Genomic DNA, 17653 nt, shown 5'->3' with positions numbered 1-17653 from the left:
ACAACGTCAAATTAAATGCCACGGATTACTTTCGAAATATTAGGGCATCTTAAACTGCAGAGAACTTCAACGATTTTAAACTCATGAAAACATACCTGAGAGCTTACCCAGTTCTGTGTGTTAAGTGTGGATCATCTCAATCAGGTGCCTACCACTCTATTCTAGACTTATTCCGAGTTTGCCTGTGCCCCTGTCACTCACACAGTATGTCTCTGCTTTGGTTTTCAGTTGCGTTATAGCTCAGGTCACTGGCAGCAGTTGAGTGAGACTGCGAGTCACTCAGCTGATTATAATGACATTTTGAACCACTTCCAAGCTGCTTTATCTAATTTCTGTAATTTTAGCTAGAGTGATCAATGGAAGTCGTTTACATTTCTTACGTTTTGCAGCAGTTAACTTCGTTTCTCGTTCCTCAAATGTGTGCAATTTCTGATATTGTTTCCCTCCTCTTCATTGCTTAATTTTGCTCACGAGACAGTGTCACTCATAGTCATGGAAATGTCACTCATAATTACTCTAAAATTATTAAAATGTCACACATATCAATCTGAAACCTTGGCAGCTATGAACTTGATATAACATGGGGTTCATGCATACAGTTCCTCGCACAAGGCATCTGGAAGCAGTAGCTTAACAAACACCCCCGCAGTGCAGGGGGCCCCCAGTCTTCAGTCCGTGGCGGTGAAGGGGCCCCCTCAGTTCTTTGGTAGAGTGCTGTGAGAGAGAGGCTTGCTCTGAAGCAGCTGCAGTCTGCAGCCTGCCCTGAGCTCCTCAGGTTGATCCGGGACTGAAGAGAAACAAAGTAACAAGTTACATTGTTTCTCTTTAGTCAGAGCCAGGCCCAGAAAGGAAAAAGGATGGGGGTGGGGACCCCAGGGAGAGCAGGCCAAGTGATGTCTTTTGTACCTGGCTGAGATATCTAATTACTTACGTACAAATTTCATGAAAATTATTGGCCAAGTGCATTTCATGCTATAGGCATAATTTCACATAATGTTTTACAAAATGTTGCATATTTCATGAAAAATGTTAACCGCCCATATGTAAAAGCAGGTTAGGACTGAGTTGGTGATAGAATGAACATGTCAGGCAAGAGAAGGAGAGCTCGGCTAGAATAAAGGTCTAAACTTTTCATTCCTATAATAAACTATGAAACATTCAAACGTATAACAAATTCCATCATTTATGTTTAAAATATTCAGCTAATGTTGATCTACATTTCAGGAATCTGTCACAAACCGCAGTTATCATAGATTAATTTCCTTTCCGTATAGAACATTTGATCTTGAGCTGCGTTTTAATTGGCAAACATATTAAAATATTCCATTACTCCTAATATGCAGTGGGAAAATATCTCAATTCACGTGATGACCGCAGCTTTTATATTTTTAAAAAACTGTTTCCTGAAAAACTCTTTCTGTACTCTGTTCTTTAAAGTTTACTCAATTTTGACATTACGAATGTGATTTTGTATGTTTTCGTTTGAAGTGCATGATGTTGTTTGTTCATTTATGTGTACATGTGACAAGCATTGCTGAAGCAGAGCTGCGGCTCTACATTCAAACACGGATGGATAAAGATCTGTTCCAAACTAGAAAGAGTGCACCGAACAAACAAAGCAAGGCACCCTTTACACTACCTTTGGACATGCTGTAAAATCAAGAGGTAGCATTGGGATATATTTAGTCAATACAGGGCCGGGATGGAAACACAAAACAGCCCCCAAAACAATCTCTCTCTTTCTCTGCTGTAATTATCTCGAAAACTGCCCTAAAACCTCCAAAGACCTCAGGACACTACGGAAATGATCTTTGGGGAAAAACCTCCAGTTCGGGCCTGTTCAGACTCCATTTTTCCCAATCAACAGGAAGAGCATTTTTCTGTCTGGGGAAGAAGGCTGCTGGTTGGTATACTGTCACGGTGACCCCCCACACCTTGCTTTAGGAACTACAGAAAGATGAAGTTCTTGATGGGTCTCTTCTGTCTGCAACTCTGCAGACAAAGGTGCAGCTCATAATGTGAAAAGGTGGGTGAGTAAATAAGTGAAGGAATATGTGAATGGCTGGATGGATTAGTGAAACGATGAAAGGATGAATGAAAGGGTGAATGGATAGATAATGAAAGAAAGGATGGATGGATGAGTGAGAGTGGAAGAATGGATGAGAAAAAAGGTAAATGGATGTATGGGTGGAAGGGTAGATGGATGGGTAAAAGGGTGGAAGGGTGAGTGAAAGGATGGATAGATGAGTGAAAGGGTAGATGATGGACGAGTGAATTGGTGGATAGATGAGTGAAAGGATGGATCGATTGATGAATTGATAAGTGAAAGGTGAATGGATGGATGAGACAAAGGGTGGATGTAATGATTGATGAGTGAGTGAAAGGGGGTAGATGGACAAAAGGATGGATAGATGGTTGAAGAAGTGAAAGGGTGGATGGATGAGAGAACAGATGGATGAGTGAGTGACAGGATGGATGAGTAATAGGGTCAATGGATGGATTCTTGAATGTATGAGTAAATGGATGGGTGAAAGGATGGATGGATGAGTGAAAGGAGGATGAAGAAAGAAAGGGAGGATGAATGACTGAAAGGGTGAATGGGTGGAAAGATGAGTGACTGGGTGGATGGATGAGTAAGTGAAAGGATGGCTTGATGGGTGAAAGGGTAAATGACAGGATAGATGAGTGAATAGATGGATGGGTGGAAAATTGGATGGATGAGTGTACAGATGGATGGGGTGAAAGGGTGGCTGGATGAATAACGGATGGATGAGTGAAAGGGTGGATGGAGGGATGGATGAGTGAAATGATGCCACACTTTGTGGAGGCTTTGCGGCCATCCGATTTTCCCCGTCCACCTTCGTAGGGAGGTCCGGCAAAAAATTTGGGGGTTTGGTTTGGGGAGGATCTCAAATTTTCCGATCACATCAAGAGACTAACGGGTGTCTGTTTCAGTACACTCAAGTCACTTAGTAGATTTTTCCCTTTGCTTACTCAGCCAGCCAAGGAAATGGTGGTTCGGGCACTTATTTTGTCACGTTTATATTATGCTAATGCGCTTTTCATTGGCATTCCGGGATATTTAGTGAACAAACTCCAATTGATCCAAAACGCAGTGTCCAGACTCTTATTCAACATCCCTAAGAGAACCAGCATAAGGGCACACCTCCGTGACCTCCACTGGCTGCCTGTGGCCCAGAGAGTGCAGTTTAAGGCCCTCACCTTAGCACATAGAGCCCTGCATGACTATGGTCCCTCTTATATTAGGAAACGTGTGGCCTTTTATACTCCTCAACGTTCTTTGCGCTCTGCCTCTCACCGTTTTATGGCCACCCCCCACTTCCGACGCTCCAGATTGGGGGGTCAGTCACTCTCGGTCAAGGTAGCCTTGCTCTAGAACAGTCTTCCAGTCGCTTTACGCCACACTTAGGATCTCGGTGCCTTTAAGAGACTTCTCAAAACCCACCTTTTTAATCAAGCTTTCTTTCAATCTTCTCCTTCCGCACGTCTGAGCCCGTATCGCGCCAGGATACTCCAGAGTAATTGTGCGCGTTATAAGTCTCTTATAACAAAACATAACATAACAAGGATACGTGGTGGATAGGTTTGCAAATGGTTGAATATGTTTGGATATAGATGGGCACACGGAAGGACAGAATGAATGGTGAAAGATTGAATGATAGATAAAAGAATGATTACACCTTGTAGCACCCATTATCTTAAGTAACATTTCCTATACATTGACTTTCACGTTTATATGAGTAATTGTTTCTATATGATGTGTCTGATGTAACGCACTCCGACACCCTGCTCTACATAATTGTGATGAGTAGCACTATGAAAGAAATTATAGACACATGATAGACGGTCTATTTGAAGATGAGGGGCACCATTGGAGGGTGGTAGCAAGGCCAGACTGGCCGGACCGGACATGGGTGTCTCCCTGGGAGGCTGGGTGGGAGTGTTTTGTTACTGGGGGTTGGCACTGCAAAGTTCCTTGTATATCCAGTAGTTTTCAATCAACAATAAAAGTGGCCCCACTTGCATTTACATGTGGTTCACCATTGTCTGATGACTAATACCTGCTGAAGCGAGCTTTGAATCGTCTTAGGTAGCAAACTGCGGGCATACTGAAAAACCGTGAACTGCACGATTGTCTCAACCTAATATAAACTTATTTTGACTTGAACTTAAGTGGTTGTCTATTCACTTACTTTTATACTATTGCGTGACCTCCTGTGACATGTCTGTAAAACGTACCTTTTGTCCCGAAGTTTTGTCCTGAATTTTGACCTCCTGTCCTGGATTTTTGTCCTGAATTTTGACCCTATGTCCTGAATTTTTACACTCACTGTCCTGAATTTTCACCCATGCCAGTTGGTCACCCTAGCAGTGTTATGTAACTTTGCTGGAGGGAGCAGCAATAGTATTTACTGATGTAAATTGCCTGATGAAAGGGCGGATGTGACCAATGGAGGAACCAGAATCCTTTTTTTATGGCTGAGGTGAACCCCTGCAGTATGGCGGGTCGCTGGCCTGAGAGCTCTTGACTGACGCGGAGAATGGGGACCCCCTCCATGTACTTTGCAGGGGGGCCCCCTCAAGTTTCGTTACGCCACTGTCTGGGAGCTGTCTTGCCCGGCCTACTAACGAGTGCTTTGACTCACAGCACCGAGAGCAGTGCTAAAAAGTTTAGTGAGAACTAACCCCGAATGACTACATCCTCTCATAGGCCAAGCCAGGAACAAGACATGCTCAATGCAGCAGGAAAACGTCAACCAGTACAACCACCTCTGGACTTCGCCCTCATGGTCAGCCTCTTTCAATCAGCCCCCCCCCCCTTTTGCGGGATTGTTAGACCTGAAAACACATTTTAGTCATCCCTACCCCTCTCCCCATTTTTCTGCCCCCTGCCCCCATGTTTCACCTCAACGGCCAGTGGATATAAGTGAGAGTTCATGTTTTGTAACATTTGCAAATAAATAATACAGTTGTAAACCTAAAATGAAAGATAGGAACAAAACTCGTGAAAACAGGGTTACATTTTCAAACACTGTAGGGCCTTTAGTGTTATGCTTGGCCATCATCAGGCTTAGCCAAAAGTTAAAAGTGCAATATTTAAGGCATTTGTCAGGTGATGCCTGAAAATAGCTCAGCATATAGGATCTTTGTTCAATTACCCATATGAAGAAGCAAATGCAGAAGACGCGAATCCCCCGGGTGTAAAATTAACAATTCCCCATCCGTCTCCCGCATTTTTACAACACCAGTAACGAAATCCTTCTGCAAAAAGTCAAGAGAAAAGAAATACTAGATTATAGAAGCTAACATGACTATCTTAAATAAAATTATTAAAATATTTCGTGTAGTGATACCATTTTATTGGATTACCAAAATAAAAAGGAAACTATGCTACAATACATCGAATTTCAGGGTCCCTTCACATTTTTTCTTCATATAACAGTGGTGCAAAAGTGATGATATATTATGGTTTTAGAGCAAGAAAAAACAACATCAAATAGGAAAATCTGAACAGCAAATTCTTAACAAAAAAATCTCTGTCATTATTCATAAAATTGCATCCAAGTGTTTTTTTACCTGAGTCTTACAGGGGTATCACACTCACAACTGAGAATATTACTGTGTTGAATAAGTTAGGCATAAGAATGTGTACACTAGCCTTAAAATATGTTATGTTACACGTATAGGGGGCTCTGATGTGTGGCGGGAGGTCATTCCATGCTTTAGGCAGGATGTATGAAAAGGCTCGACCTCTGGCTTTATTACTGTGAAGTTGTGGGGTATGAGCGAGAGTGAGTATGTCTGAGCCGAGGTGTCTGGCAGGTCGTTGGAGGGAGAAGTGACTGTTTAAGTAGTCCAGTCCTATGATGGGTAAAGCTTTGAATGTGTGCGTGAGGAGTTGAACTGGGTGTGCCTGTGTATTGGGAGCCACTGTAGCTCTTACAGATGTGGTGTGATGTGATCCCTGAGAAGAAGGTTCAGGGTGAATCTAGCCGTGTGCTTCTTATAAAGTCTGTAATCTTTTCGTATACGGCTTGGTGATTCCAGCATACAGGGCATTCTCGTAGTCCAGTTTGATGACGGTGCGGGTAAAGGTGAAGGAAGACCTTCTTCAGTAGCTTCAGAATTTAGAAGCCTGCGGCTGTGAAGGCATTGACTTGAGAGGACATATCCAGTTTGTCATCAGTGATGATGTCTAGGTATCAAGTTTGGGGACTGGGGGTGGATGTTTGCCCGAGTTGGTAGGCCACCATGTGGAGTTCCAGAGTGATGTGTTATTTCCAAAGATCCCTACTTCTGTCCTGTCGGTGTTAAGCTTGAGACACTGCACGTCATCAAGTCAGTGACGTTAGTCAAGCAGGCAATGAAGCAACCTGTCCCTGGTCTTGTGGGTTTTGTCTGAGAAGGAGACTATGTGTTTTGGGTCATCTGCATGTGAGAACATGTTGATGTCAATGTTTGGATGGCGTTGGCTAGCAGTACAATATATAATCCAACCTTACACCTCATATTCCCCAGCATTTAAAAGTAACTCTATATCCTGCACTAAGGGCCTCAGTACAAAAGGCTTGTTATTTGCTGCGGGCTTACCGGTGACCTGAATCACCTATGCTGAACCATATGCATGTGCCAAATAATAGGAAATGTGCTATCTTCTGGGGAATGGGGAATAATAATTTGCCCCAGGAGTATCTGGTCCAAAACTGTCTGTTTTATTCCAACCATGGAAAAGAATGGACCAGATCACAGAATCATTCACCATCTGCTTAGAACAGGTGGTAAATTGATCTAGGGCTTTGTTTTAGGTATGGTTTAAGGGCTGGTGGGATGGCCAGGAGAAAAGGAGAGAGATGAGGGGTGCTCTACTGCTCCCCCCCATGCAGTAAGGCAAGCACAGGCTGGGCACAACAGCTGCCGGTTATCCCACCAGGCCCTCTTTGAGTCCAAGTATTCTGTCCAGGATTACTGTCTGGTATTTGTGGTCCCATTAATATCAAGCTCAGAGGCACCAGAACATTTTTATTGTGCAAAGTTATGTGGCAATCCTAATATGGTCTTCTGGACAAGTCATAATGAGGCAATTCTTAATGAGAAGATGTTGGGAGAAATCCTTGTTTTTCAATCCTTGGTAAGTAGAAGTGAAACACTGAGGAAATTCGACCCATTTTCACTAGTTTCACATCTGCCTGCCCCCAATTTACTAAAAGGGAGCACAGGATTTCTTCATTCCGCAAAGCAGGGCATGCACGGTAAGGGGACTTCTTGTGCTGCCCACCACTGTCAGGGGGCAGACAATATAGGGGGCGATTCCGATTTCGGAGGGAAGATCTCTGAACCATGTTCGGAGCCCTTCCGACCGAATCGGTCACTCCCGGCTGGATTCCTTTCCGCCCAAGCTATTTCGATGGGCTCAGTCGAAAAGGAATCCGACTCGGATTTCCGGATTGCGGACGACAGGCTCGGAGAGCCTGTCCGCAGTCCCGGAAATCCCTCAGTACTCCCCCGGTCGCCTCTTTACGACCGAGGGAGTACAATGGCAGCTTTTCACTGCCTTTTCGAGCCGGTCTGTCCGGCGCGAAAAGGCAGTTGGAAGCTGTCTCTGGGGGGCCCCAGAAGGACCCCCATGGGTGTGAGGCCACCATATGGCAGCCTGGGGGCACCTATGGTGCCCCTCTGCTGATCCCTGCACCCGGTGGCAGGCACCTTGGGGTGCAGGCCACAGGGTGCAGGGATGAACTGCACCCCTGCTTTCTACAATGCAGGCATGCATTCGGCTCGGAATGCATGCTTGAATTGTAAAGTATATGAATGCGATTGAACCCTGTTCGGTCGCATCGTACTAGGAGGGCTGTAACCGACGACAGCAGGTCGGTCGGTTACAGCTCCTGGCCGATGTCGGACGGACTCAGGTCCGTCCGACATCGGAATAGGCCCCATAGTAGTTAATAATAATTGCATTAAACTAATTGCACTCTCTGGCTTCTTCCAGTGAATGAAATCAAATTCCTCAGCAGTGGAGCCAGTATGTTCCGCCTGCTTGCTAGAGCACCAGGAGGCCCCTACAGGCAGGAGCTGCAAACAGGGTTTCCTGCTGTGGAAGTGGCTTTAAAAGCACTGTCAGGGATCTGGGCTCTATTTTTACCTATATGCTCTTATCATTAAGGTAAGTATGGACAATGGTTGTTTTTTTCTCACAATTGGTACACCAACATTTTTATTGCTGGATTATGAAACATGAAAATGGGTGTGAAGGGCTTTGGATCTTAAAGTACGCGTGAACAATATCGTATAGTATTGGCATCACAGCTGAGATGGTCGGTGGGTTAGGGAGGGACTGTTTCTTCAAAGTCTTTTGGCATTATTGTTAATTTTATATACAATGTGTCGAAATATAGTCGGAACGTGTATTACAGACACTAGCTGGTTCAACACTAAGATGTAAGTGTCTCACAGGATTACCAATAAGGCAACCTAGTGGGCTAAATGAAGGTATTTAATGTTTGATGTAAGACATGATAATAACAGATCGATGTAATGTTTTTTAATAACATTATTGAAATATAATGTGAAGTACTGTATGTCCTTACTACCAATTGTAATACCATAGCATGACACTTTTATGGAACAAAAACAATCTAATTTGTTTAAAATAAATAAATCATTAAGGTAAGTATAATATCTGGCACCTCACAGCGCTCATTAAAGGAACTGTGTTGGGCTTTCACTTTCCCCAGCGTAGCAACTCTAATTCCGATCCAGGAACAATTATTGAAACCATATTTTTACACTAGGTGAGTCGGGCTTTTCCTCTACAAAATCTTTGGGAAATCTGTGGCCAATTATATTTTTTAAAGCACTCTTGACCAGTAACTGTGATCAAAACCGAAACTTTAAGAAGGGTTTTGGCAATACCACTCACACCCTCTTATTTTTCGGGGAGATAAGAGGCACATGCAGCTTTAAAACATATAAGGAGAGTGACAGTGGTAAAAAAACTGAATATATTCAGAATCCAGGGAATATAAATTTATCAAGGCTGCCTCTGGTATCCCCAAATAAATGCATGGGAGACAGCACAGGAAGTGGTACCTTTTTAAATATGAAGGTTACGTTTGGATCTTCGATACGGATCTTTGCTTTCGAGCATTACTTAGCCCTGGGAATTACCTTTTGCATCCATCACAATTCACTGGAGCATTAACATTGGACTTTTCTTAATGATTGTGTTGAGCTTTCGCTTCGGTTTACTTAAGCCCTGATGAAGTTCTCCTTGAGAGAACGAAACACGTTGGCTGAGCTGAATGTGCTATTAACATATGGGAAATACTCATTTAAAATAATAACGTTTCATACCACAAGAGTGTCTTGGACTTCATTGCCTGGCGCACACCCACTTGCAGCCACCTTTTTAAATATGATATACAACAATCCTTCATAAGACTGGGGTGTTTAGATACATCAGTACTGGTAATAGGTGACAATAGCATTACTAAGCTTAGATCAAATCAATGCCAACATCAATCCCTTCACTGCTCCTTGCTGTCCCTACTCCAGGTTCTACCCTTACCATGAATGAACAACTAAAGATTCTTGATAGCCCTCAGATGCAGACAAAGCAATCTGACTGTAAGGAGACAGAACCCTGTCCTCCTAAAGAGAGCCCTATCCTTTTAATGTCAGTCTTTGATAAACCGGGCTCATTTACTCTTGAAAAGTAGGTGTTTTATATTGACAAGTATACTGAACTCACTGTGTAATGTAAAATCTTAGGGCCCCCATCACAGACTAACTTAAGACAAAATCCTAAACTTACTATATTTTGGTATTCACAGAAGGCACTTACTCATTTCGGTAGTCACAGAAGTTAGGACTTTAGGACTCCTAAATGCCTTCTGTGAATACCGAAAGTCTTACAGTTAGGATTTTTCTCAGTTTAGGAGTAGTAAAGTTAGGACTCCTAACTTTAGGACTCCTAAACTGAGAAAAATCCTAACTTTAAGACTTTCGGTATTCACAGAAGGTATTTAGGAGTCCTAAAGTTACGACTCCTAACTTCTGTGAATACCAAAATGAGTAAGTGCCTTCTCTGAATACCAAAATGAGTAAGTGCCTTCTGTGAATATCAAAATGGTAGTAGGTTAGGATTTTGTCTTAAGTTAGTTCTGGGAATAGGGCCCACAATAAAGAAATATCCCCCCTCAAAAAGAAAAGGTGTTTTTCCTCAAAAAATAGAATAGCGTTCCCAAAATGCCAGGCACTCATGAAACCCACCGCAGATCCAGGAGAGATGATGTTTTCAGATGAATGAGAGAGGGCTAGTAAAATTGCTTAGTGAGTTAAAGGTTTGCAGAAGAGATCTATATGTGATCTGCAGATCACTGGTTCGGCCCTACTCACTACTTGTTTCCCAAAGGTAATTTTTGTGTAGAGCTAATTATTTTTTGCACAGGTTATTGATGGACTGACCTGCAGTCGTTGAACCAGAAAGTCACTCTCGTGTTAAAAAAAACGTTCCCTCCCACAGCCTACTTTAAGTCACATGCATATTTGCCTTAGTCTTTAATATTCTATTTTTGGAATTGTCCTTCTTTCATTCCAAAACGTTAAAAATGATCTCACCTTCTTTGAAAGTCAGGTATGTTACAAATACATAATCTCTTTCCTCTATCACTCCCACTAACCATCTGCATGCACTCCCATGCCCAGGGCACAAGTCGGGGATACACATGGGTAGACGGTGTCCACCCACTAATTTCACAGGGTGGACGCCGTCCCGCCTCCCTAGAAGTTGGGCCCCACTGAAATATGTGGAACTGGTCCCGGTGTAAGTTTCCACACCAGGACACATTCCGCAGTGCCTGCATGTTGTCTGCCTTTGTTATATGCAGCATAATGCAGGCAGCAAGGGGAATTGAATATTTTAAGGACCACATATACAACATGTTTTAACAGTTGCAAACAGAGAATCTGCCGGTTAGCGACCACTATAGAGTTGTTTGGCATGCACTAACCCTATTTTGCAAGTTGGTAATCTATTACTGACTCGCAAATTAGTGTATTGAGTCGTTATTAGGATGGGGCATTTCAAGGACGCCCCTTCCTAATAGAGAGTCGCAGGGGCATTTATGAATGTTTTGCAATCAGAATGCGATTGCAAAACATTCATATTTTACCGACTCCATGAAGAACGTGGTACCTCATTGGCAAACGGGAAGCGGTCCTCAAGGGGCCCCTTTCCTTTTGTGAATGTGAGCACTAAATTTTTTCAAGAGCAGGCAATGGTCCCACAGACCACGGCCCACTCTTAAAAAATGAAAAGGTATCTTTTCATTTTTATTTTTTAAATGCATCCCATTTTAGAATGTACTGTATTTCAATTTTAAAAATTGCTTTATTTAAAAAGCAATCACAGGCATGGTGGTCGGCCTCCATCCCTGTGATTACATGCCATTCCCAATGGGTCGCAAATTGCGGCCTGCCTCATGAATGTTGATGAGGTAGGTAATTTGCAACCCCACTGGGAATCACAACCAGTGTCTGAGATACTGTTGTACATTGCATTTTGAGAGTTTCTAATTGTGAGTCCCGAAAAGTCACAATTAGGAACTCACAAAATGTTTTTGTCGTACATGTGGCCCTTCGTTCCAGCCATGCTGTGCAAACAAATGATAGACGGAAGGTTGAACAAGTCAAGCATTCACCCCCAGGCAAGAGATATGGGTCAAGACTGATTTGCATATGGTGGGTCCATACTGTAGTGGCATGGTGAGCAAAAGAACGATGAATTTAACCCAGATCTCTTGACTGGGAGTGAATGTTTGATTTGTTCAGCACTAAATTCCAGCCAGGCACAAAGTAAAGGCTGCAGTTAAGGGGCCAATAGCCCTCATTTTGTTGAACTATCCTGGCTGGGAGATATCGGGAACCTCACACATAGATGCAAATGTAATGAAGGGGAAACAAACAGGGGCGGCTCCTCCGCTAGGCAGAGGAGCATCATCCCACTGCTCTGAGAGCAGTGGAAAAAGGTAACATAAATTGATAATAACATTGTTATTATCATTTTACTTTTCATAGCTAAGGGGCTGGGTTAGGGTGGGCGGGGCTGGTGTCACAGGGGATGGAGTGGTTTATGCACTTAAGTGCGCATGACAGTTTGGCTGGCCTTCTTGGGACGGCCAATCAGTCATACGCACTTAGCATGTTCTCCATCAGGCTATAATTCACAGCCTGTGTGGCGAGCATGTACAGGCTCCCGGTCCCTGTCTGAGCACTGAACCATGGCGCTTAGAACAATCATGACGCAGTGTCGTGATTGGCTTTTGGGAGCCTGTGTGCTTCCTAAGCACGTCGGGTGTAAAGAGGTAAGTGGTTTTTCTTTTCATTTGTTTTTTTAAACACCCCCTCCGCCTACCACCCCCGTTTCCTTTTCCTGCCAGTCGCCACTGGAAACGCAGGCACAGAACCTGTTACTACTTTATTACTTCACAAGTACTTAAGAGAGGCATGGCTTTGAATTTGTTCATTCCCTGTACATAAGAGATATGCATGCACTGTAGGAATGTGAGATGTGTTAGCCTGTCCCAATATTTACACACATAACAATGACATAATTATTTTGTTTTTATTTCTTTTATAGCATAACTCATCCCAGTGCAGGTTGTCAGATCACTTTACAACACATGTACACATTATACATTGACAATAAATCATAAGTGTATACATCAATCTACATGATGTGTTACATAAGACAGTGAGGGTTACAAAGTGTAGAAGTCACATGTCCTTCACAGCTCACTGTGCCATATCAGAAGGATCACAAATTATGAACTGCAAGTCACAAAAAGATCTATGTTTCAAAAGCAGTAACTCACTTACCTAGCTAAATAAAATAAAAATCTGTCATCTACGTGATAGATGATGTGCTTTTCAGGAAATACATTACCCTTCCATGCTACTTTGATTCAACATTAGGGCTAGACGAAACCCAGATCTCTCCAGCAAATGTGTTACCCTCTTACCAATATTATTGTTTCCTGCCTGGGCACACAAAGATCTCTGCAGCAGGTGCCTTAACCCCACAAGATATTTTAAAATGTAGGCTTTGCAACCAGTTAAGCATCAGAGATGTACTACCCATGTTTCTCCTTGTTGCCAATTTCTGTGTGGCAGTTTAAAAAAAAATGTATACCTTGAGGCCCAGATTTTGCATCAGGTTGTGTTCACTTCTTTGGCACATCACCAATGCAAAATCTAATTTGTTAAAGCTCGTAATGCACGCAAATGTACCCATGATAGACCTGCAAAACATATGTGTGAGGTGTTAAGATCTGATATCACTTATTGTGTGTAATTTCCTAAGAGGTCATGGGTTATTGATACCACTTCCTGTGATGCTGCATTGATGGCACTCACCATGATCTCACTTGCATACTGCCAAACTTGGATAGTCCCCCCACTTCTGTTTTTGAAGACTTGCGCCCTGCACATACCCCAGATCCCCCCCACACATTTTACCCCAACCCCACAATGAGCATGCCTAACTCCTATTCATGTAATCCACCACACAGGAAACTGGAGTACGTATATGCATGGAATGGTATGATTTAAAAAAACAAGATCAACCCAATTACCAATTAATTAACCACTAACCTTGGCCTCCCAGAGCAGTGTGCTGCCCAACGTAAAGTGCTTCAACGAATCATCATGGGTAAATAGGCTCTATATAAATGCTATTAGAAGGACAGGTAACCTCATAGGTAGGGCCACTGGAATTATGCGGCTAGGGAGCACCAAACAATGTGGCAGGGTTGACTAAATAATGCAGCAAGCCAAGAAAAGGTAAATGCTGCAGCACTTTTTTTAAAACTGTATTTATTATTTACATTTTTTTTACATATGGCAATACATGCAGAGAAACGTACTAAGGCCTGGTACTCACCGTCACCGTTGGGGTTCTTCAGCAGGTTTCGGGAAGTCATCTCGCTGGTTTTGTTCCAGATTAACTCTTCCCACTTGTGGAGAGTTAAAGTACTACGTATCTTCACTGTCAACGCCCTCCGTTTTCTGTGGCTTAATATAAACCTACCAAATAAAAGGTAAAAGGAGAATGGGAAAAAATAGAACTATGAATAAAGGGCGAAAAGATGAAAATGTGGCTTACTGTAAAAACAAAACAAAAGCAACCCTGACCTCAGCAGCAGACTTCACCTTATATCCTGGATGCGGATGGTCAAATGCTGAACTGATTCAAACCACCTATACTGACTTCTGATTCAGCTGTGTCTGATCAGTGCTGTAGGCCCTTTCTTTTATTTTCCTTTTATATAAATTGAATGAGGGTGGGGCAACCTTACAAAACAATTAATGGGAGTCTGCATATTGAAATCAACAATAAAACCTATTGCACCAGCCGAAGAAACACAACCGGGAAACAGCCTCCTATATTAGCCCACACCCAGACCTGTCACACCCACCCTGCGGAGACTGCACTGGGGCAAGGAAAAAGAAGACTGCTGCTCACCACCTCAGTATCGCATGGGCCAGTCATACACACACAGCGGGGTGGCGTCTTCCTGTAAAACATTTAGGAAGATGCCGACACCCGGATCCACGTGAGGGCACTGCCAGGTCCTCGAGGGTGGTCCCAGGGTGCCATACATTCTTTACATTGGGGGAAGCTTTCATTCTTCCCTTATCAAACACGTCTAATATCATCCTTCCTTCCTCCACTTATGAAGCTCCCTCTCAGCCATTGCAGTGAAAAAGATGCATTAAAATGTATTGGGGTAAAGTTTGATGGGGAGGCTGTCATTTCATGTCATTTCACTACCTTAGGACAGTCAAGTCCCGAACTGTACAAGAGCTCACCCTGTCTGCCAGCCAAACTGGAGAGGAAGCATCCCCGCTGACAAGTCCAGACTGAGACAGAAAATAAGCCCGGGCACCCAAATAAAAGTGTCCCCATTAGCTAATCAGACAGTCAAAAAGTGCTGAACAAATGTTTTGAAACTTGTCAAGACACTATGTAAAGGTGTTTTGCAAAGGTATGGACTGCATTGAAACAGAAAATCTGTTGCACCAGACAAACAAGCCAACCAGGAAACAGCCTAAAATATCAACCCACACCCTGCCCTGTCACAACTACCCTTCCAGGAAGGCATTGGCAGCGGGTGCAACAAGGAAAAAGAAGACAGCTGCACACCACCTCTGTTTCTCATGGGACCAGTCAGACACACTGCTTAAGAACAGTGGAGTGGTGTTTTGCTGCAAAACAACCAGGAAGATGCCACACCCGAATCCCCATGGGGGCACTGCCAGGCCCTCGAGGGTGGTCCCCGGGGGCTATACTTTCTTTAAATTGGGGGAAGTTTTGATTATTCCCTTATCAAACATGTTTGATATCATCCTCCCTCATCCATTCATGAAACTCCCTCTTAGCCATTGCATTGAAAACAATGAGTTAACATGCATTGGGGTATGTCGGTGAGGAAGACTCACAAGACACAAACACAACTGATGTAGTTCATGGGTGCCATGGGACTGATAGACATCTGGAGAACACTGAACCAGTCGCTCAAGAGTTCACTTTTCACTCTGGCATACATGGTGGCCTTCACTAATTGACCTCCTTGTCGTACGCCCAGCCCAGCTGCCGGGTTTTGGGGAGGTGAGACACTTACCCCGGGGAATATCGGACCACTCCCCCATATGGGTGCAATATAGAATTGGCAAGCAGTGAACCAGTAACACAATAACCATTAACCCCTCAAACTTAAAAATCCCGAAGATTAGCGAAGACTTGATAAAAGTAACAGACCTCTACTTTAAAGAAAATGAGCGGTATGTGACATCACCGGGGACACTCTGGGAAGCGTATAAAACAGTAATCAGGGGACAGGCCCTCTCTCTGATGGCGGGCACAAGAAGGACAAGAGGAAAGAGGCAGGGAGACTGCGAAATATTTTAGACTTTGAAGCACAATTGGTACGACTAAACGACAAAGACACAAAACATATATTAACCCTCAAACAACAGAAGTACCAAGATCTGACGACTGACCGACAAAGCAGGGAAGCTTCTCACCAGAGAGAAAAAGCCAGTCGGTGGGTAGCCTCCATCCAACTGGCAAATGGCGATAAACTCACTGACCCTCAGAAAATAGTGGGTGTATTAGAGGCACATTATGAGTCTGTTTACACCTCAGAGATGACAAATACTAAACACGATGCGTTAGATCTCCTTAGTGATCGAGTCCTCCCTAAACCCACAGCGGAGGACATCCAAGCCTTAAATAGTGACCTGACATGTGAGGAAATGAGGCAGGCGATCACTGCACTTAGATCAGGGAAGGCACTTGGTCCAAACAGAATCCCAATTGAACTATATGAAATGATGGCTACATCTACAGTGCCTTACCTACTCAAGATGTACAAAGAAAGCAACAAAGTTGGTACTCTGCCTAGGGACCCATATCTTTGTTAAACGCTATTCCCACTCTAGTGAGTTTCAAAGGCCATGCGAGTGTCCAGAGACAAAACCACAGCATCCTCTCAAATTTGATCGGCTCGTCCTTGGACCCCATGTAGGCTTCTTAGATTATGGGCCGTGTTTCACCCTGCCATAAATCCAGATTGATATGGATGCACTCATTTGGCAAAGATCGGGATAAGACGTAGGGCTAGCAGCTTGGCCAGGATCTTGGCCTTAGCGTTTAACAAAGATATGGGTCGGTACGATCCACATTTGTCACCTGGTTTACCCTCTTTGTGGATTACCTCTATTGTTGCAAAGCGCTGGTCGCTAGGCAGAGTACCAACTTTGTTGCTTTCTTCGTACATCTTGAGTAGGTAAGGCACTGTAGATGTAGCCATTATTTCATATAGTTCAATTGGGATTCCGTTTGGACCAAGTGCCTTCCCTGATCTAAGTGCAGTGATCGCCTGCCTCATTTCCTCACATGTCAGGTCACTATTTAAGGCTTGGATGTCCTCCGCTGTGGGTTTAGGGAGGACTCGATCCCTAAGGAGATCTAACGCATCGTGTTTAGTATTTGTCATCTCTGAGGTGTAAACAGACTCATAATGTGCCGCTAATACATCCACTATTTTCTGAGGGTCAGTGAGTTTATCTTTATTTGCCAGTTGGATGGAGGCTACCCACAGACTGGCTTTTTCTCTCTGGTGAGAAGCTTCCCTGCTTTGTCGCTCAGTCGTCAGATCTTGGTACTTCTGTTGTTTGAGGGTTAATATATGTCTTGTGTCTTCGTCGTTTAGTCATACCAATTGTGCTTCAAGGTCTAAAATATTTCGCAGTCTCCCTGCCTCTTTCCTCTTGTCCTTCTTGTGCCCGCCATCAGAGAGAGGGCCTGTCCCCTGATTACTGTTTTATACGCTTCCCAGAGTGTCCCCGGTGATGTCACATACCGCTCATTTTCTTTAAAGTAGAGGTCTGTTGCTTTTATCAAGTCTTCACTAATCTTCTGGATTTTTAAGTATGAGGGGTTAATGGTTATTGTGTTACTGGTTCACTGCTTGCCAATTCTATATTGCACCCATATGGGGGAGTGGTCCGATATTCCCCGGGGTAAGTGTCTCACCTCCCCAAAACCCGGCAGCTGGGCTGTGCGTAC

This window comes from Lissotriton helveticus, chromosome 9 (genome assembly GCF_964261635.1).
Source record: "Lissotriton helveticus chromosome 9, aLisHel1.1, whole genome shotgun sequence".
Classification (NCBI taxonomy): domain Eukaryota; kingdom Metazoa; phylum Chordata; class Amphibia; order Caudata; family Salamandridae; genus Lissotriton; species Lissotriton helveticus.
This window is presented reverse-complemented; position numbering follows the sequence as displayed.